Source organism: Crinia signifera, chromosome 3 (assembly GCF_055691185.1).
Source record: "Crinia signifera chromosome 3, ASM5569118v1, whole genome shotgun sequence".
Classification (NCBI taxonomy): domain Eukaryota; kingdom Metazoa; phylum Chordata; class Amphibia; order Anura; family Myobatrachidae; genus Crinia; species Crinia signifera.
The window spans coordinates 291573268-291590177 of NC_139219.1; the positions used below are offsets into that span (position 1 = coordinate 291573268).

The 16910-nt window shown below is 48.9% G+C and overlaps 1 protein-coding gene across 1 annotated transcript in view; it reads left to right on the top strand.

Moving 5' to 3' along the window:
- Positions 1–12498: 12498 nt before the first annotated feature.
- PPP2R3A (protein phosphatase 2 regulatory subunit B''alpha) overlaps positions 12499–16910 on the top strand; it is a 194274-nt gene continuing 189862 nt past the window's right edge. Inside the window, exon 1 of the mRNA XM_083178444.1 lies at positions 12499–12636. The gene's annotated coding sequence lies outside the window, so the exon portion shown is untranslated. The remainder of the gene's footprint in view (positions 12637–16910) is intronic.

Consider the following 16910-nt stretch of genomic DNA (forward strand, 5'->3'; position numbering starts at 1 on the left):
TTGACCTAAACCCATGTCGACCTAGTGGTGTCTACCCAATGCTTTTCGACCTAGTTGGTGTAGACCTAATGACCCTATCCCATACAGTTTAGTCACATATTGGGCAGTATGGTTGGTGTAGTGGTTAGCATTACTGCCTCACATTGCTGCAATGATGACAATGGATGGAGGCTGCTAATAGGTGGTCAAGAATTAGGTAGAGAAACATTTTATTTGTATGTAAGTAAGAAATACATGAAAAATAATACTAATGACCTTATAACTGGGTGATAAACGCTTAAGTACCGTACATCTGCTGCAACATCATTAAGAAGAGGATTCTGTGACATTTTGCACATAAAGAAAGACAAAGAAGAGAGAAAAAAGACAAAGAAGAAACCAAATCTGACCAAAAAATGACAACAAAATAAAATATTGTAAAACCAAAAATATTATATTAATTCCTTAATACCGATTTAAATTGTTTATCTTGGTTGCACCTGGCAATATATTTCCATATAAATTAGTGTTCCCTGCAAGGGGCTTCGTTGCGTTCCCCCCGCTGTGCAGTCGGGATTCCGACGTCGGTCTAATGACTGTCCCGACTGTCTGTGTGTTATACCACACCCTGTAGAAAGGTTCTTCTGCGTTGTATATAGATAACAGCCATGGCCAGACCCCCATTCTTTCTGTTTGTCACAAACTAGTTGTTGTGTCTGGAACCTACAGTATAGTCCCAATTTACTGCCACTGGGGCAGTGCTGAGTAACGCAGTTTGGACAGCTTCGTGGAGGCTTCGCAGGACCTGGCTGTTGGAACGTAACAAATTAGATGCCTGAGCAATAGAACAGATGTAGCTTTGTAATAAACTCCCAGGCAGTATTTAAGGACATCTCATCAAGGCTTTGTGTTGGTGGCCTAGTCGTGGTCAGAAAGGAGCGACATTTCAGTGGTTCCTCATGGGGCAAAGGGGGAGTTTGCTTTGCATGTACACTGTCTGCTTTCTATTATATTATTTTTAAATGCCCAGAATTTAGAAATGTCTGTCTACAGTATATATTGTGAGCACAAGGCTGACCACAGCCTGGCTGACCATTGCAAGCTGACTATTGTTAGTTTGGCATATTTTAAAGTAACTCATATCATCTGTTACACCAGTATTGTAGTATCTGCTTGCAAACTGCTATATTTAGGTAACTCATATCATCTGTTACACCAGTATTGTAGTATCTGCTTGCAAACTGCTATATTTAGGTAACTCATATCATCTGTTACACCAGTATTGTAGTATCTGCTTGCAAACTGCTATATTTAGGTAACTCATATCATCTGTTACACCAGTATTGTAGTATCTGCTTGCAAATTGCTATATTTAGGTAACTCATATCATCTGTTACACCAGTATTGTAGTATCTGCTTGCAAACTGCTATATTTAGGTAACTCATATCATCTGTTACACCAGTATTGTAGTATCTGCTTGCAAACTGCTATATTTAGGTAACTCATATCATCTGTTACACCAGTATTGTAGTATCTGCTTGCAAACTGCTATATTTAGGTAACTCATATCATCTGTTACACCAGTATTGTAGTATCTGCTTGCAAACTGCTATATTTAGGTAACTCATATCATCTGTTACACCAGTATTGTAGTATCTGCTTGCAAACTGCTATATTTAGGTAACTCATATCATCTGTTACACCAGTATTGTAGTATCTGCTTGCAAACTGCTATATTTAGGTAACTCATAGCATCTGTTACACCAGTATTGTAGTATCTGCTTGCAAACTGCTATATTTAGGTAATTGTGCAAATATTTTTTATAAGATTTGAAAGTGAGTGAGAATTTATTAGTGGCTGGGATGGTATGTAACCTCTTACCATTTGTTATCTTAGTTTTATTGCTAGTGGAAGAGGGGCTCTGGCTGGGTGGGGTCTCAATCAATTAACTTAGAAACAGCTTTTAGTATATATTGTGAGCACAAGGCTGACCATTGCAAGCTGACTATTGTTAGTTTGGCATATTTTAAAGTAGGAATATTTTTAAGTAGGGCGAAAACAGTTACATAGATTAAAGCTTGGACTTATTCTGGACATAAACTGGACAGAAACTGCCAACCAACTTAACATCTTCGTATCAAAGTGAATCAGAAAGACACCAGCACCCCAGAAAACCAAGACTGCTTTGAGTGAGCTCACTTCATTCTCCCATCATACTACTCCTGGCTGCTTAATCTGCCTATTCAGCTGTGATATCACCATTTCTCCATCTGCTAAAACTTTTTGAATATCACTCTTTATGCTTGTACTTGCACTGTCCGTTTTGAAAATGCCCAGCTGTACCTCTTATGACTTTACCTCTCTTGCTGTTCCATTGAGAGTAGGTGTCCCTGATTATTTTATTCTTGGCCCTCTTCTCTATCTCTACATGTCCTCTCTGGGTGAACTTATTTGTTCACTTGACTTCCACTATGCCGAAAATACTAAAATCTACCCCTCGTTTCCTGATCGCTCTCCTTCCATCCTAACTCATATCTCCAACTGTCTCTCTGCTGTCTACTCTTGGATGACCCATCGCTTTTTTAGACTTAAAATATCAAACACTAAGCTGACCTCTTCCGACCCTCCTGCATAAAACCTGACCATCTCTCATCCTAACCTGTTTATGCCCACCTCTCCCCCTTCTGTGTTACCCCTGTCTGTCTAACCCTCCCCTTTAGAATGTAAGCTCTCACGGGCAGGGCCCTCTCTCCTCATGTGCCTTTCTTAGAATATATAAACCACTGCCACCCTGATAATTGCTTCAGTGTCCTGTCCCCTGATGTAACTATCTGTATTAACCATGTACTTGTCCTAAACTGTCTTGTAATGTAATTTTGTTTTGTGTTTGCTCATAACTATGCTTTGTACAGCGCTGCGGAATTTGTATGCGCTATATAAGAAACTGTTAATAAATAAATAAATAATAAATAAATAAATACCAGTGGTGGTTTTTCCTATGGGCTGCAGGGCTGCAACCCTCCAGGTAAAATTTGCCACTATGTGAAGCCAGATGCAGTCTGTGAGACTGTACTGGCATCCTTGTGACTTACAGTGGCTTCTTACTGGAAGTCCGACCTGCCAGTCACCCAAGGCAGTCCCATTGGAAGTTGTTCCCTCCCTCTGGGATGCCTCTATGGACTGCTGCGGTGAATGCCTATAAAAATAGGTTCAGTGCATGCAAAGTACCGAGGGTGATACTGCACATGTGCTGGACCCGGGACTGTGAATATGCTTCTATGGACTGTTGCTGAAGTAGACCATAGAGGCTGGGGGCCAGCACATGTGCAGTACCGAAGAACCTACTGAGCATGCACTGGTCACATGACCATGATGGGGATCAGGACCGGCATTGGGAGCCAGCAGGCACCGGCGGGGACTTGAGGACACCGGCGGTGGGGTCCGGCAGCTGTGACAGTGGAGGGGGGGGGGGGGGGCCTGGCACAGAGGTAAGAGCCGCCACTGATGTCTACCCTTTGCATAGCAGATGCTCATCCTGTTATCGGCATTGTTTGTTACAGTATTTATTTTATTTTGAAAAAGAATCATAAGCGATTTCTTGTTAATTATTCACCATTTATAAAAAACTAAATCTACAGTGACCCATTTTCATGACTTACAGTAGATGTGTGTGGGAGGGGGTCAGCTTCATTAAAAATGCTGTTTCTCTGTGTAGGCTTTTATCCAACATGACATAATACATGAAGATTGCAGTGTGATGTGACAAGTGTCTTCTGCGCGCTGAACTAGCTCTTCCAGCATCTGCCCACATATCTGCTGACTGTCACAGACCGAGGCCACACATACACTGCCAGAGGCGCTACATTTCCAATTCATGAGGAAAACATATGGAACTGGGGGATCCAAGTGGGCCTGATTCAGATCTGATCACCCATTTGCAAAGTTGCAGATGACTACGAGTAGACAGCCGCCGCCCATCCGCCATCCGCTATAATGTCACACATCCATTCACAATTTGTGAAACATCGAATGATTTTATCAGTCTGTGAAAATGTGAGTAAGTCTGACCTTTCCACAACTGTACGGCAGAGACAGGCTGATGCAGGCTGCCGCTGACATCACACACCCTCCCTTAAAATGTCTCGGCTCCTTCCTGTCATGTTATAGGCTAGGCTTGAAAAATGACAGGTAGGAGCTGATTGGCTGGTTGTTTATCACTCTCCACTTGATCACTTTTTGAAGCTTGATCTGGCCCAATGTAGTGAGTCACCTCTCCCCTTGATTTTGGAACTAGAATTAAAAAAATTAATCTGAGGGTTTGGATTGCATGTATGTCCCTCCCCGTGTGATTTCAGGAGACTGTATGGTGAGCTGTGAAAAATTGCCTGGAAATGATTGATGTTATTGATGTTAATAATACTAAAGGATCCGAGTTATGTGATTTTAGCGTTTTTATTGATTATTAAAGAACCCAAAACACTAGAGGGTGATTTTGCAAAAAACAAAACACAACGGTGATCTAGAACCAAAATACGGGGTCTGTGCACATGTCTAGTTTATTGTTTTTACAGACAGTAAAAAGACAGTGTAACTAGAAAAATAGAAACGTAAACTATCATGAAATAGATTTCTGGCCTTCAATGTGGAGGCCAATCTGTTGCTAAGGGGCCCCCGATAAGAAACATTCTGACTCTCCGCAAGCACTGGAGCAATTCATACTTGCACCTGGATGGAGACATCTGATCCAAAAAATATCTATCTCCACAAATATTTTCACTGCTATTGTTGCAACAGTGAAAAAAGTCGACAGAGCTAGTACTACTAAAGTGAGGGTGAACAGGGTGGAACTGAGTTCCGCCACCTCTAATGGTAGGGGGAACTGAGTTCCACCTCTATCACAGCCCTGTACAGTAATTCCAACAGAAAAGCCTGTCCAAGCGGCTTCTTCTTCTGGCACGTTGTTTGTGATGTCATGCCATCGCCGCTGAAGTGAAGAAGAGTCACTAAGTGGAGCAGGCTCTGTACTTGCTGAAGACAGGGTTAGAGGGGGCTGGAGGTGATGACATTGCTGGAGGGACACAGGGTATGGAGCTCCTGAGGGACATGGACAGTGAGCTGCTGGAGTGACAAATGTGTATAAGGGGCAATACTGTGTGATTTAATATAAATCAAGGGCACTGCATGCGGCATAATGTGTATATGGTTATGCTACTGTGTGTTGTGATTTTAATTGGAGTTAAGGGGCCCATACACGGTCCGTTTAACGGATCCGTTTGGGACTTAATTAGCACACATCGTATCGGACCGGATCCCTAGTGCATGCAGTGTGCATGCACTGTGATCCGATGCGATGTGTACCTAGTACAAAAAGTATGTGCAGCACATACTTTTTGTACCGTACAATGAGATGTGCGGGAGCGCGCATCTCATAGTACAAAACGGACGGTCTGGGAACGGACCGTGTATGGGAGCCTTTACTATTATTTGACTACATCGCTTACTTGTGGGACCATTATACCTTTATGGGAGGTAGGGCACAAATTCCCTGGCACTGGTCTAGGCTCTGCCTAGTTAGGGAAGGGGGGGGGGGGCAGAGCCGAATTTCCCATTAGGCACGTGAGGCACCGGCCTAGGGGCGGCACATGTTTGGGGGCGGCACTTGGATGCCTGTGATAGTACTGTCAGCCCAAAATGTACCAATAACTGCAAAATATCCACTGTACTGTACTATATTCCATCTTAAATAGAGTGTAAATGGATAGGACATGCAGCTACTGCCCCTATAAACTGTCCTACTTAGTAAACATTATTGTTGTGCCTAGGGGTGCCCTCATCCCTAAATCCGCCCCTGGGGGGGGGGGGGGGTCGGTGTAAGAGGAAAGGAGTTCCACCACCTATCCAAGACCACTTGACTACTAGTACTTTGTGGACCTGCGTGAACTAGAATGGCCTGATTGTAGCAATGATGAGCACGGCTACAGTACATCTTTATTATACATATTGGGAAATCTTGTGTATACTGCAGATCTGCCAAGCCAACCCTGCAGAATGTCAGCCAAAGCAATACAAACACATACACTACAATGTCCCTCGAGTCTGAACCATGTGAGCATCCATCTAAAGAAGATAAAGCGAGGGCTGCCTAAGCCAGAGCGTACTTAAGAGGATTACATTTTTTGGGTTGGCAGGAAAGAGTTAATGACTGCTAGTTGCCTAAAGTTAGTTTCAGTTTTGTGGTTAGACTATGGGAGAGCTTAGGGGCGTGAGCTTAGGAGAGGGGTATATAGGCAGGTTCTTACAGGAAATGCTTCCTCTTGGAAAAGTTCTTCAGCCCAGCAGCATGCATGCAGTCACAGCCCAGCAGCATGCAGTCACAGCCCAGCAGCATGCAGTCACAGCCCAGCAGCATGCAGTCACAGCCCAGCAGCATGCAGTCACAGCCCAGCAGCATGCAGTCACAGCCCAGCAGCATGCAGTCACAGCCCAGCAGCATGCAGCACAGCCCAGCAGCATGCAGCACAGCCCAGCAGCTTCTCCTCAAAGCTAAGTGCCTGCCTGTGCAGCTGATATTTATCCCCGTGGCCAAGCAGTGCTGTTATCCAGCGTGTCCCATCCCCAGCACTCAGGCCCCCCTCCCTGCCTGTTTTCTGGATACCACCTTCCCTTCCAGGGATAGTGTGCCTCCTCTCCCCCCCCCCCCCACCTCATTACAGCATGTCCCGTCTCCCCCCAAATCCGCACCCTTTCCGTAGCCCACAGCATGCTGTCCCCCCGTCCCCCCCCTGCCGGATACTACCAGGGCCCGATCCGGGCACCCGGATCCGGCACAGCCACTGCTGCCTCGCGGCGGCGCCATCCCCCCGCCCCTTCCCTTGTGCCTCCCGCGGGCCCTCTCTTACCGCCCGCCACTTTCCTCCGTCCCCCTACTGCGTCCCCGCCGGGCGCCGGCATCCACGTGTGGCTAGCGCCCCTGTACAGCCGGTCAGCACTGGGCTATGACGCGATGGGCGGTATTTCCGCCCGCGCGTCTATGCCCGACCCCGGCACCTCCGGGCGGGCGATCCAACCCCATCCCACTGCACTCCGCAAATCTCCCACCCGGTGCCAGGTCAGGGGGGGGTGCAGCGTTTAATGCCGCCACGCAAGATGGCGGCTCCCGGGTGCACGGTCACCCGCAGGTACCCCCGTTCCAGGCCTGCCCCCACCCCCATCTGCCGCCATAAAATAAGGGGCCTCATTCAGCCCTGGTTGGGGCCGTGCCGGGCCTGCCGGGTCAGCCATCCAGCACCCCCTTTCACCCCAGCAGCGAATTCCCTGTGGTACAGGCCCCTCCCGGGCCTGGGGTCGGGTATCCCCACCCGTCCTTCCCACAAAGGGGACCGCTTATCTCACCGGTGCCTGCGAGCACCGGTGACCGCTCCACCACTGCCCGCGGGGTCCAGGGGGTGGCGGACTTTGCGGCCCCCTACCTCGCGCCCTGGCCCCCTGCCGGGCAACCGTGGTGCCAGCCCCCACTCCACGCCAGGCCCCAGCGGGCTTGGCGCGGGATACCTGGGCCGGGGCCCCTGCGGCTCTGGCTCCCGAATTGCTCAGGCTGGTGTCCGCCCAGTCCCAGTGCTTGCCAATTTTGCCACACCCCTGGGCCATACCCGGCCCAGGGATACGGGCAGGGGGACTGGTCCCAATCCAGCCCGTCCTCCTGGTGGCCTTACCCCTCCCAGCAGCATACGCTCCCGGTGGCCAGGACACCTATTTCGCCCGTCCAATTTCCCGCGCTTCCCAACTCCCACCCCCCTCCCCCTCCCCAGCCCACATGGACATTCAATTCCCACCTGTGACCATGCTATAAAAGGGCAGGGTAGGCCACCGTCGCCCTTGCCACCATTGGGGAAATGGCAACCGACCATCGATGGTGGATGACAGCCGATGGGTGTTACATATCGATGGTCGGCCATTGCCACGTAGACGGAATGCAGTGCGGGCTTCACAGGTGCCTGCTCGGAGCTTCCCTCCGCAGCCAAGGCAAAGGCCGGTACAAAAAACTATTTTATGCTTGACATCGATGGGGGGGAAGCCATCTGGCTCTTCCACATCGTGTCCAAACTAGTTGACATCGGCCTAAACCATCTATGTTTTTCCAAACTTCAAAGACCATCCATGTGGGGCCCCACCAGGCCTTGGCAACGCCCAAAATATTGGTGACAGCCCCATCGGCCGGCCTATACCTCTCTCCTGGAAATAGCTCAGATCGAGGGCGCGTTAGCTTAGCATGAGGGGGTAGCGGGGCCGGCGCTTGCATTTTCAATATTGGTATGGGTTGGTCCTCATGGCCAGGGGGTTCCTCCCCTCGTTGTCAGTGTATAGTGTTGTTGGCCAGCTGTGCCACGCATACATTACTGTGGCAACACCCCCCCCTTCATTAGTCGCGCGCATCCCCCGTTTGTGGGAACCTTGTTCGTTACTTTAGCAGGGTTTAACATTTTCTTTTGTTTCCTCCGAGGTGTTACCCAGGATCCGGTGGAGTCTTCTGGATCCCTGCCGTCAGCCGGGTTGGATGCAGTCCCGACGCCCCCCCACCACATGCTGTCAAGAGAGAAACTGGTTTCCGTGCAGGCTTCACTCACGCATCGGCCAGGGGGAAGCGGAATTCCTCCTCTAGGTATTCGGACAGTGCCAGCTCTTCAAAAAAGGCCCTGGATATTATCCTGGGTTTTTGGTGCTGATCCACTTTTGGCGTCGCCGCCGCAAGCATTGCGGCGGCTGCAATATTTAGTGCTGAAACTGCCTGTGCGGGCAGCTACCTGCGCAGCGGCCAGCAGGCTTCCTGACTCTTCCGTTCAGGCAATGGGGACGATGGAAGTCCGCTGCAATTAGGATTTATTTAAGGTAGATAAGATTTGGATGTAGTGCGCCTGTGGCGCTGACCCAAAAATGCTGTTTACCCGCTGGTTTTGGAACAGCTAGTGTTCCGGAATCAGGGGTGTGAAGGACTTTCTTGCAATTTTTACCTCCGTGGGTCCTTATTAATTTCAATTTGGCCCACCTCCCCCTTCCGGGACACACGAGAGGTTTTTATCAAGTTTTCGACTTCACTTGGGTCCATTGTACTAACTTACCTTGTCATACTAATCAATGCAATGTATAATTTCTAACGGTTAGGAACTTTTTCTTTCAGGCTCCCCTTCAATAAGAATAGGGGGTTTTGTTGAGGTATAGTTCAGTTTTAGTTTAGGATAACGGACACTTAGGTAGGTCTTTGCGGGTGGCATGCGGCGGCTCTTAGAGCTCATCTAGTTAATCTCTTAAGAGCCTGGCGGTGGCGGTAGGGCGTCACGGTCCAGCGGTCACTTGTGGCATGAGAGGGCGCTGGGAGGCACTACCCCCGGGAAAGACGGCGGGGTGTCCTGCCTTTGCGGGGGGGCGCTGTGGGCACTTCGTCAGCGGAGTGTCCACACCAGCCAGAGAAGGGGTGGTGAGACTTCCCAGCGTTAGGTTGTGCCTTAGTCGGATGGGGCCGTCTCAGTCGTCCCCATGTTAATATCAGTCAGTTGGGGCGTTTAAGTCGCCGCCATTTTTGATGTGACTAGAGCTGGGCGCCGTGACGCCTTATTGCCAGCCCTTTACGAAGAAGGGTCATACCACATAATAAATATACTATGCCCTTTAAATCTAATTGTTATGGTGTCCGTGTCTTTATTGTGTCAGCGTCAGTTATTCTTTAGTTAAGCTAGCTTAAAGTGTATGCTAAGGTTCAAGCCAAATAAATGTATAGACGCCTTAGATAAAGCGAGGGCTGCCTAAGCCAGAGCGTACTTAAGAGGATTACATTTTTTGGGTTGGCAGGAAAGAGTTAATGACTGCTAGTTGCCTAAAGTTAGTTTCAGTTTTGTGGTTAGACTATGGGAGAGCTTAGGGGCGTGAGCTTAGGAGAGGGGTATATAGGCAGGTTCTTACAGGAAATGCTTCCTCTTGGAAAAGTTCTTCAGCCCCACCCACCCTCCCTTGCCTTTGGCATTTCAAATTTATAGTCAATTCATTGGTACATTTACCATTATCAGAACTGGGGCGGTAGGGCGTCACGGTCCAGCGGTCACTTGTGGCATGAGAGGGCGCTGGGAGGCACTACCCCCGGGAAAGACGGCGGGGTGTCCTGCCTTTGCGGGGGGGCGCTGTGGGCACTTCGTCAGCGGAGTGTCCACACCAGCCAGAGAAGGGGTGGTGAGACTTCCCAGCGTTAGGTTGTGCCTTAGTCGGATGGGGCCGTCTCAGTCGTCCCCATGTTAATATCAGTCAGTTGGGACGTTTAAGTCGCCGCCATTTTTGATGTGACTAGAGCTGGGCGCCGTGACGCCTTATTGCCAGCCCTTTACGAAGAAGGGTCATACCACATAATAAATATACTATGCCCTTTAAATCTAATTGTTATGGTGTCCGTGTCTTTATTGTGTCAGCGTCAGTTATTCTTTAGTTAAGCTAGCTTAAAGTGTATGCTAAGGTTCAAGCCAAATAAATGTATAGACGCCTTATAACCTTTTCACACAGCAGCAGCTCTCATTGCATCATCCCAACTCCTTTCTTTCCATGAACTCCAGCAACCAATCAGAGTTCAGGGGACATAGGAAATGCAAACAATGTTGTTAACAAGACATTCTGGTTGCAATCCTCCCAGGCTATAGAATGCAGAAGAAAATGTGTATTGTAATCATGTGTCCAAAACAAAATCTGGAAGACTGCAGGATTTCCCAGGGAACTTGGCTGATCTGCTTACAGTGATTTCAAAGTGTTACTGAGGCTGGCAGGAGAAGTTCATGTACTGGGGCCCTAGAATGTACACTGTGCTTTAGGCCCAGCAGAGGCTTGATCCAGCTATGCCTCTTCTGCCCGAGCATCTGGAATGAGTGCTGTATTAGATGTTCCGCTCGCTTTGTCTGATAAGTGAAGCGCTCCAAGCCTTCGCGGCGCTATAAATGCAGAAACACACAAGTAAATATGAACTGAAGCCCAGCATGGAGATTGGAAACACAAACCAATTTCATAGCAGCTGTTTCTGATGAGTGTACTGCTTATCCTGCCAGAACCTTCAGCTGGAACATATTTTGCTGCCAGCCCAGCGAAGAAACAGTTAATTGAAAATGACAGCTGATATCCCTGCTTTCAGGAGAAGTATACGCTCCTGGATTTCACGGCAGTTACTTTGGGGGTATTTTGTTTTTGTCAATGAAAAATATTTAAATTGCAAAACATATTCTTAGAGGCCCATTCATATACTGGCACTGGTGTAAGGTTTCATCCCACTGTTTGCAGCCACTGTAACTGTAGACTCATTGGTGTTGACATGATTCCGTGCTACTGTAAATGGGGGAATGGAATGCTGCCTGTGGTCAGCACTATTATACAGGCACACAGTGCCACAGGTCAGACACACAAACACACCCTCAGATTTCTGATTAATAATGGGTAGTGGGAATTTATAATGCATACTGGGATACGGTCGTATTGTTGACCCGACTTAGGGCAACAGTCATTAGGTCGACACCATTGGGTCGACAGGGTTCTAGGTCGACATGGATGAAGGTCGACAAGTGCCTAGGTCGACATGGGACAATGTCGACATGATTTTAGGTTGACATGGGTCATGTCGACAGGTCGCAAGGTCGACATGGGTTAGGTCGACAGGTCGCAAGGTCGACATGGGTTTTTTCACAGTTTTTTTGAGCCGACATGTGCCGACAGGCGGTATTTCATGCCCTAGCATCCACTCGGATGTGGTGGGAGAATAAAATAGTGTGCCGAGATTTGAGGGGCTGCGGTTGACTTCCAACTGTGTCCATGTCGACTGTGTGGACAATCGGGTAAAAAAACAGTGAAAAAAAACCATGTCGACCTCACGACTTGTCGACCTAACGCATTTGTCGACTTAAACCCACGTCAACCTAGACACCTGTCAACCTTCATCCATGTAAACCTAGAACCGTGTCGACCTAGTTGCCTGTCGACCCAAGGGTGTCGACCTATCGACTGTTGACCTAAGTCGGGTCTACAATACGATCCACACCCTGCATTCTTGCCTAACTGACCCTCTCCATGAGACACCTTTCTTATCAATTACCTAGCTCCCCACAGGTGATGGCAATCGTGGGCAGTCGACAGGGTCATTAGGTCAACACAAGCATTAGGTCGATATGGGGAAGGTCGACAGTCAACATGTCGACTGGGTTTTTCACTTTTTTTGTCCAGCCAACATACACACTTAAATTGATGTTTTGGAATCACCAGTGGTTGATGGCCATCCCTAATGCTAGTTCCCTATGCCCAGATATATACTGTATACTCAGGGGTGCAATTGAGGCGGTACGGGGTGGTACGGCGTACCGCTATATCATAAACCGCCGGTACCCCGTACCGCCATAAGAAAACTACGGGCAGCGCTGACTGCGCATGCGCCGGAATACACAATGATGTAATTGTGCCGGCGCGTCCTGCGTGCCGCATCAGCGCAGCGCTTAAAATCTTCAGAGGACGTCGCCGGCGCCGCGGCCAGACCACTTGGTGCCGGCGGGACTCCTCTGTAGTCTCTGCGTGTGGCTGTGACGCAGCAAACGGAAGGCCGCCTTAGATGTAGTGGAGCGGCCTCCGGAGTGTGTATTACTATATTGTAAGTATGGCTGCGCTGCTGCTAGCTTATGTTTCCATCATGTTTCTAGATGGCACTGTTAGTTACATGTATATTTCTGGGCTTGCTTACTGCTGGCAAAGTAACAGACTGTTACTTTGCCAGCAGTAAGCATGCCCAGAAATATACATGTATTTTACATTTCCCAGGCTTGGCTATGTAAGTAATGATATTTGGCACTGTGGGGCATATGGCATCTGGCACTGTGAAGCATATGGCATCTGGCACTGTGGGGCATATGGCATCTGGCACTGTGGGGCATATGGCATCTGGCACTGTGGGGCATCTGACACTGTGGGGCATATGGCATCTGGCACTGTGGGGCATATGGCATCTGGCACTGTGGGGCATATGGCATCTGGCACTGTGGGGGCATATGGCATCTGGCACTGTGGGGGCATATGGCATCTGGCACTGTGGGGGCATATGGCATCTGGCACTGTGGGGCATATGGCATCTGGCACTGTGGGGCATATGGCACTGTGGGGCATATGGCATCTGGCACTGTGGGGCATATGGCATCTGGCACTGTGGGGCATCTGGCACTGTGGGGCATATGGCATCTGGCACTGTGTGGGGCATATGGCATCTGGCACTGTGGGGCATATGGCATCTGGCACTGTGGGGCATATGGCATCTGGCACTGTGGGGCATATGGCATCTGGCACTGTGGGGCATATGGCATCTGGCACTGGGGCATATGGCATCTGGCACTGTGGGGCATATGGCATCTGGCACTGTGGGGCATATGACATCTGGCACTGGGGGCATATGTGTTGCACTGTGGGGGCATATGTTATCTGGCACTGTGGGGGCATATGATATCTGGCACTGTGGGGGCATATGATATCTGGCACTGGGTGCATATGTGTTGCACTGTGGGACATATGATATCTGGCACTGGGGGCATATGATATCTGGCACTGGGGGAATATGATATCTGGCACTGGGGGAATATGATATCTGGCACTGTGGGGGCATAAGTGTGGCACATATGATATCTGGCACTGGAGGCATATCTGGCACTGTGGGGGTATATTAGTAATCAGTTGTGCGGTGTAATGAGCATTATGGTGTGGGGCATAATGTGTAATGGGCATTATGGCATGGGTCATATGTATTGGGTGTGTGACGCGTAACAGGCATTACTGTGTGAATTTTGGCCATGTGCCTTCGGCGTGCAATATTCTAGCCACTCCCCCTAGTGTCATATGACCACGCCCCTGACCACGCCCATTTTTCACGCACAGTACCACTAAGTCAATTTTCCTACTTGCACCACTGTGTATACTGGCAGACACTCAACTCGTTTAGCGATATCGCTTAGGTCTGGGAAAGGGAGGGGTCATCTTCAGCAAGAAAACAGAACACACTTTGTTTCCCCCAGCACACTGTGTGATATCAGGAACCAGATTTAAATCTACATGGAATTCAGAGATTTGGTTACATTACATATATTTGAAAATATATGGAAAGCCCCCAAGCCAATCGTCACGGCTTCTCTGAGTATTAAGGGTACCTATTGCTATATCTAGGTGCAATATTTTACCCAGCAAATTGTGCTAAAAGTAAGTACTGTATTTCTGTTGCATGCCTCTGTGTGAAGTAATGTATGCACTTATCAGAGCACAGGATGATAAGTGGGAATCAATAAAGATAAGTGGACAACAATAAAGAAACTCCAGATATAAAGACAACCTGTATTTGAACCTTGGGACATACTTAAATGTGGGCAGTGTAAATATTATCCAACTGCTACTCAAATATACCAAATAGTGATTGTATTGTATAATAGGCTACATCAGGAAAGCAGTGAGGATTTTACATTGTAGAATTCCACAAGCAGTCCAAGCCTTAACTATTACCCCTTTTCCACTAGACAAGCCGGGTCGCACCCAGGGTTTTGTACCTGGGTGCGATATGGCATAATGCTGGGTGGGTGACATCATTGGGAGGCTGGGGCTGGGAGATGAGAGCATCTCCTAGCGGCGGCTTTTACATTGCATTGAACGGGACCTTGGACGCATTGACCCGGCTTACCCGTTTACACTGCCCCTGGACCCAGGAGCATCCCAGGTCCAACCCAGGTTTGATTGGCGGGGAAGTCGACCCAGGATTTTTCCTTGAGATGCGTTCTCACTAGCAAAACACCCAGGACAGTTCACGTCCCTGTGCAGAATCCAGGGTTATTTTTGATAATGGAAAAAGGGAATATGTCCCTGACTGCAGTGTGGGCCTATATCCGATGTGGTTGTTCTTGCAATTGCTGTTGCTGTTGCTATCTTTTGGCATTCACAATTACAATTATAAGCTAATATGGGCAGAAATGAACCTGAGAATAGGGCGGTCCACTGCTGTTTCATTATATCCATCCAACGATGTACAACTGCTAATACATCAGTACCACTGTTGCAAATCAGGTTCTGTCGCAGATTCTGAGTACCTCTGTAGACACGCACAATATGGAGAGCTCTTAACGAGCAAGTAAGACAGCAACAGCTAATTTATGCATGCCCAAGAAATGATGTCTGAATGGCCATGCCATCCCTACATTTGACTGTACGCTCCTTGTTACCACCCCCAAACGTTGTCTTCCTGTCACTCACTTTGCAACTAATTCCTCAACAGCATTCTGATTGGTGGGCAGTTCCAGAAATCAACCAATCAGCATGATAGCAGACATTCACTATCTAGCTGCAGGCCAGATTCTTAAGGCCCCCATACACTATGCGATTTTGGGACGATTTCATCCGATTTCGGCACTTTGTGCCGATAATCGGGTGAAATCGGCCCAAAATCGCAGGTGTGTGATATCTGATCCGATCCGATGCGCGGTCCCGTGCTTATCGGACCGGATCAGGGAGGTCGGATGGTCAGTACATACGATCACGTCCGACCTCCCTGTATGCATATGCCTGCCCACCTGACAGGCATATGCATGCAGACACCGGGGGAGCAGTGGGGCGGGCAGCGGGTCCCTGAGTGCTAAGCTGGCGGCGCCGCGGAGTGCTGACCGGGCCGGGCGGTGAGGATCATAGATATCAGCACAGCAGCACTGCGGGACGGGACGCGCAGTGGCGGGTATTAGATTTTAAAATTCCTGTCAAATGACTAGCCGTTCTCTGATTGGCTGAGCTCTCAGCCAGCCAGTCATTTGACAGGTATTTTAAAATCTAATACCCGCCACTGCGCGTCCCGTCCTGCAGCGCTGCTGTGCTGATATCTATGATCATCATCACCGCCCGGCCAGGTCAGCACTCCCCGGCGCCACCAGCTTAGCACTCAGGGACCCGCTGCCCGCCCCACTGCTCCCCCTGATAAGAGCACTGCCGCCCCCTGACACTCACCGCCCGCCCCCTGCGCCCCGACATGTGATAAATCGCAAGCGATTTATCACACGTCAAATTTGGCTCATCAAGTGCCAAATTGTGTGTGAGCCTCCCGGGGAGCTCCCGGGCGGCTCACAGGAGAATTGGGTCCGACTTGTCCTAAGAACAAGTCGGCCTAATGTATGGGGGCCTTTAGTCCCTGGGCAGCTGCCCATTGAGCCCATACATTACTATAGCCATGCCTCGGTGCATACATAGGAGTGCAGCCGGGGGCTGAACCTAAGAGGAAAGAGACTGCATGTGCGATCACTTCGATTCTTATGGATTTCTGTGGTCTTATCGGAGCCTCTGTTCTGATGACTTAGGGGCCGATTTATGATTAATCGCATATTCAATGCAATCTGCCTGGGATCTTACCACCCAGAATCCCATTGGCATATGCCACAGGTTCTCAAAGTCGGTCCTCAGGACCCCACACAGTGCATGTTTTGCAGGTCTCCTCACAGAATCACAAGTGAAATAATTAGCTCCACCTGTGGATCTTTTAAAATGCCAGTCAGTAATTAGTGCACCTGCCCACTGACCTGGAAAACGTGAACTGTGTGGGGTCCTGGTGGCAAGCATCAATCTGCACCCAAATAGAGTTTTGTCCCTGCAATATGCTCTGTTGGCTGCTGGGAGTTCTGCATATGTGTGGTCAATGTTGTCCGCGCTGCACAGCAACCACATCCGGTAGCTGCGGAGGCCAATATCCGATATACTTGCATTCCGGATATTGGTAAATCAGGCAACATCGCATCCCCATAGAAACCTACTGGAGAACGCGGATGTGTGCATCACTGGAGGGATCGCAGTGGGAATCAGAAATATTTGCTGCGCTCCCTCCATCATACAGTACATGCACTGGGTACTTAATATTTGTGTCTA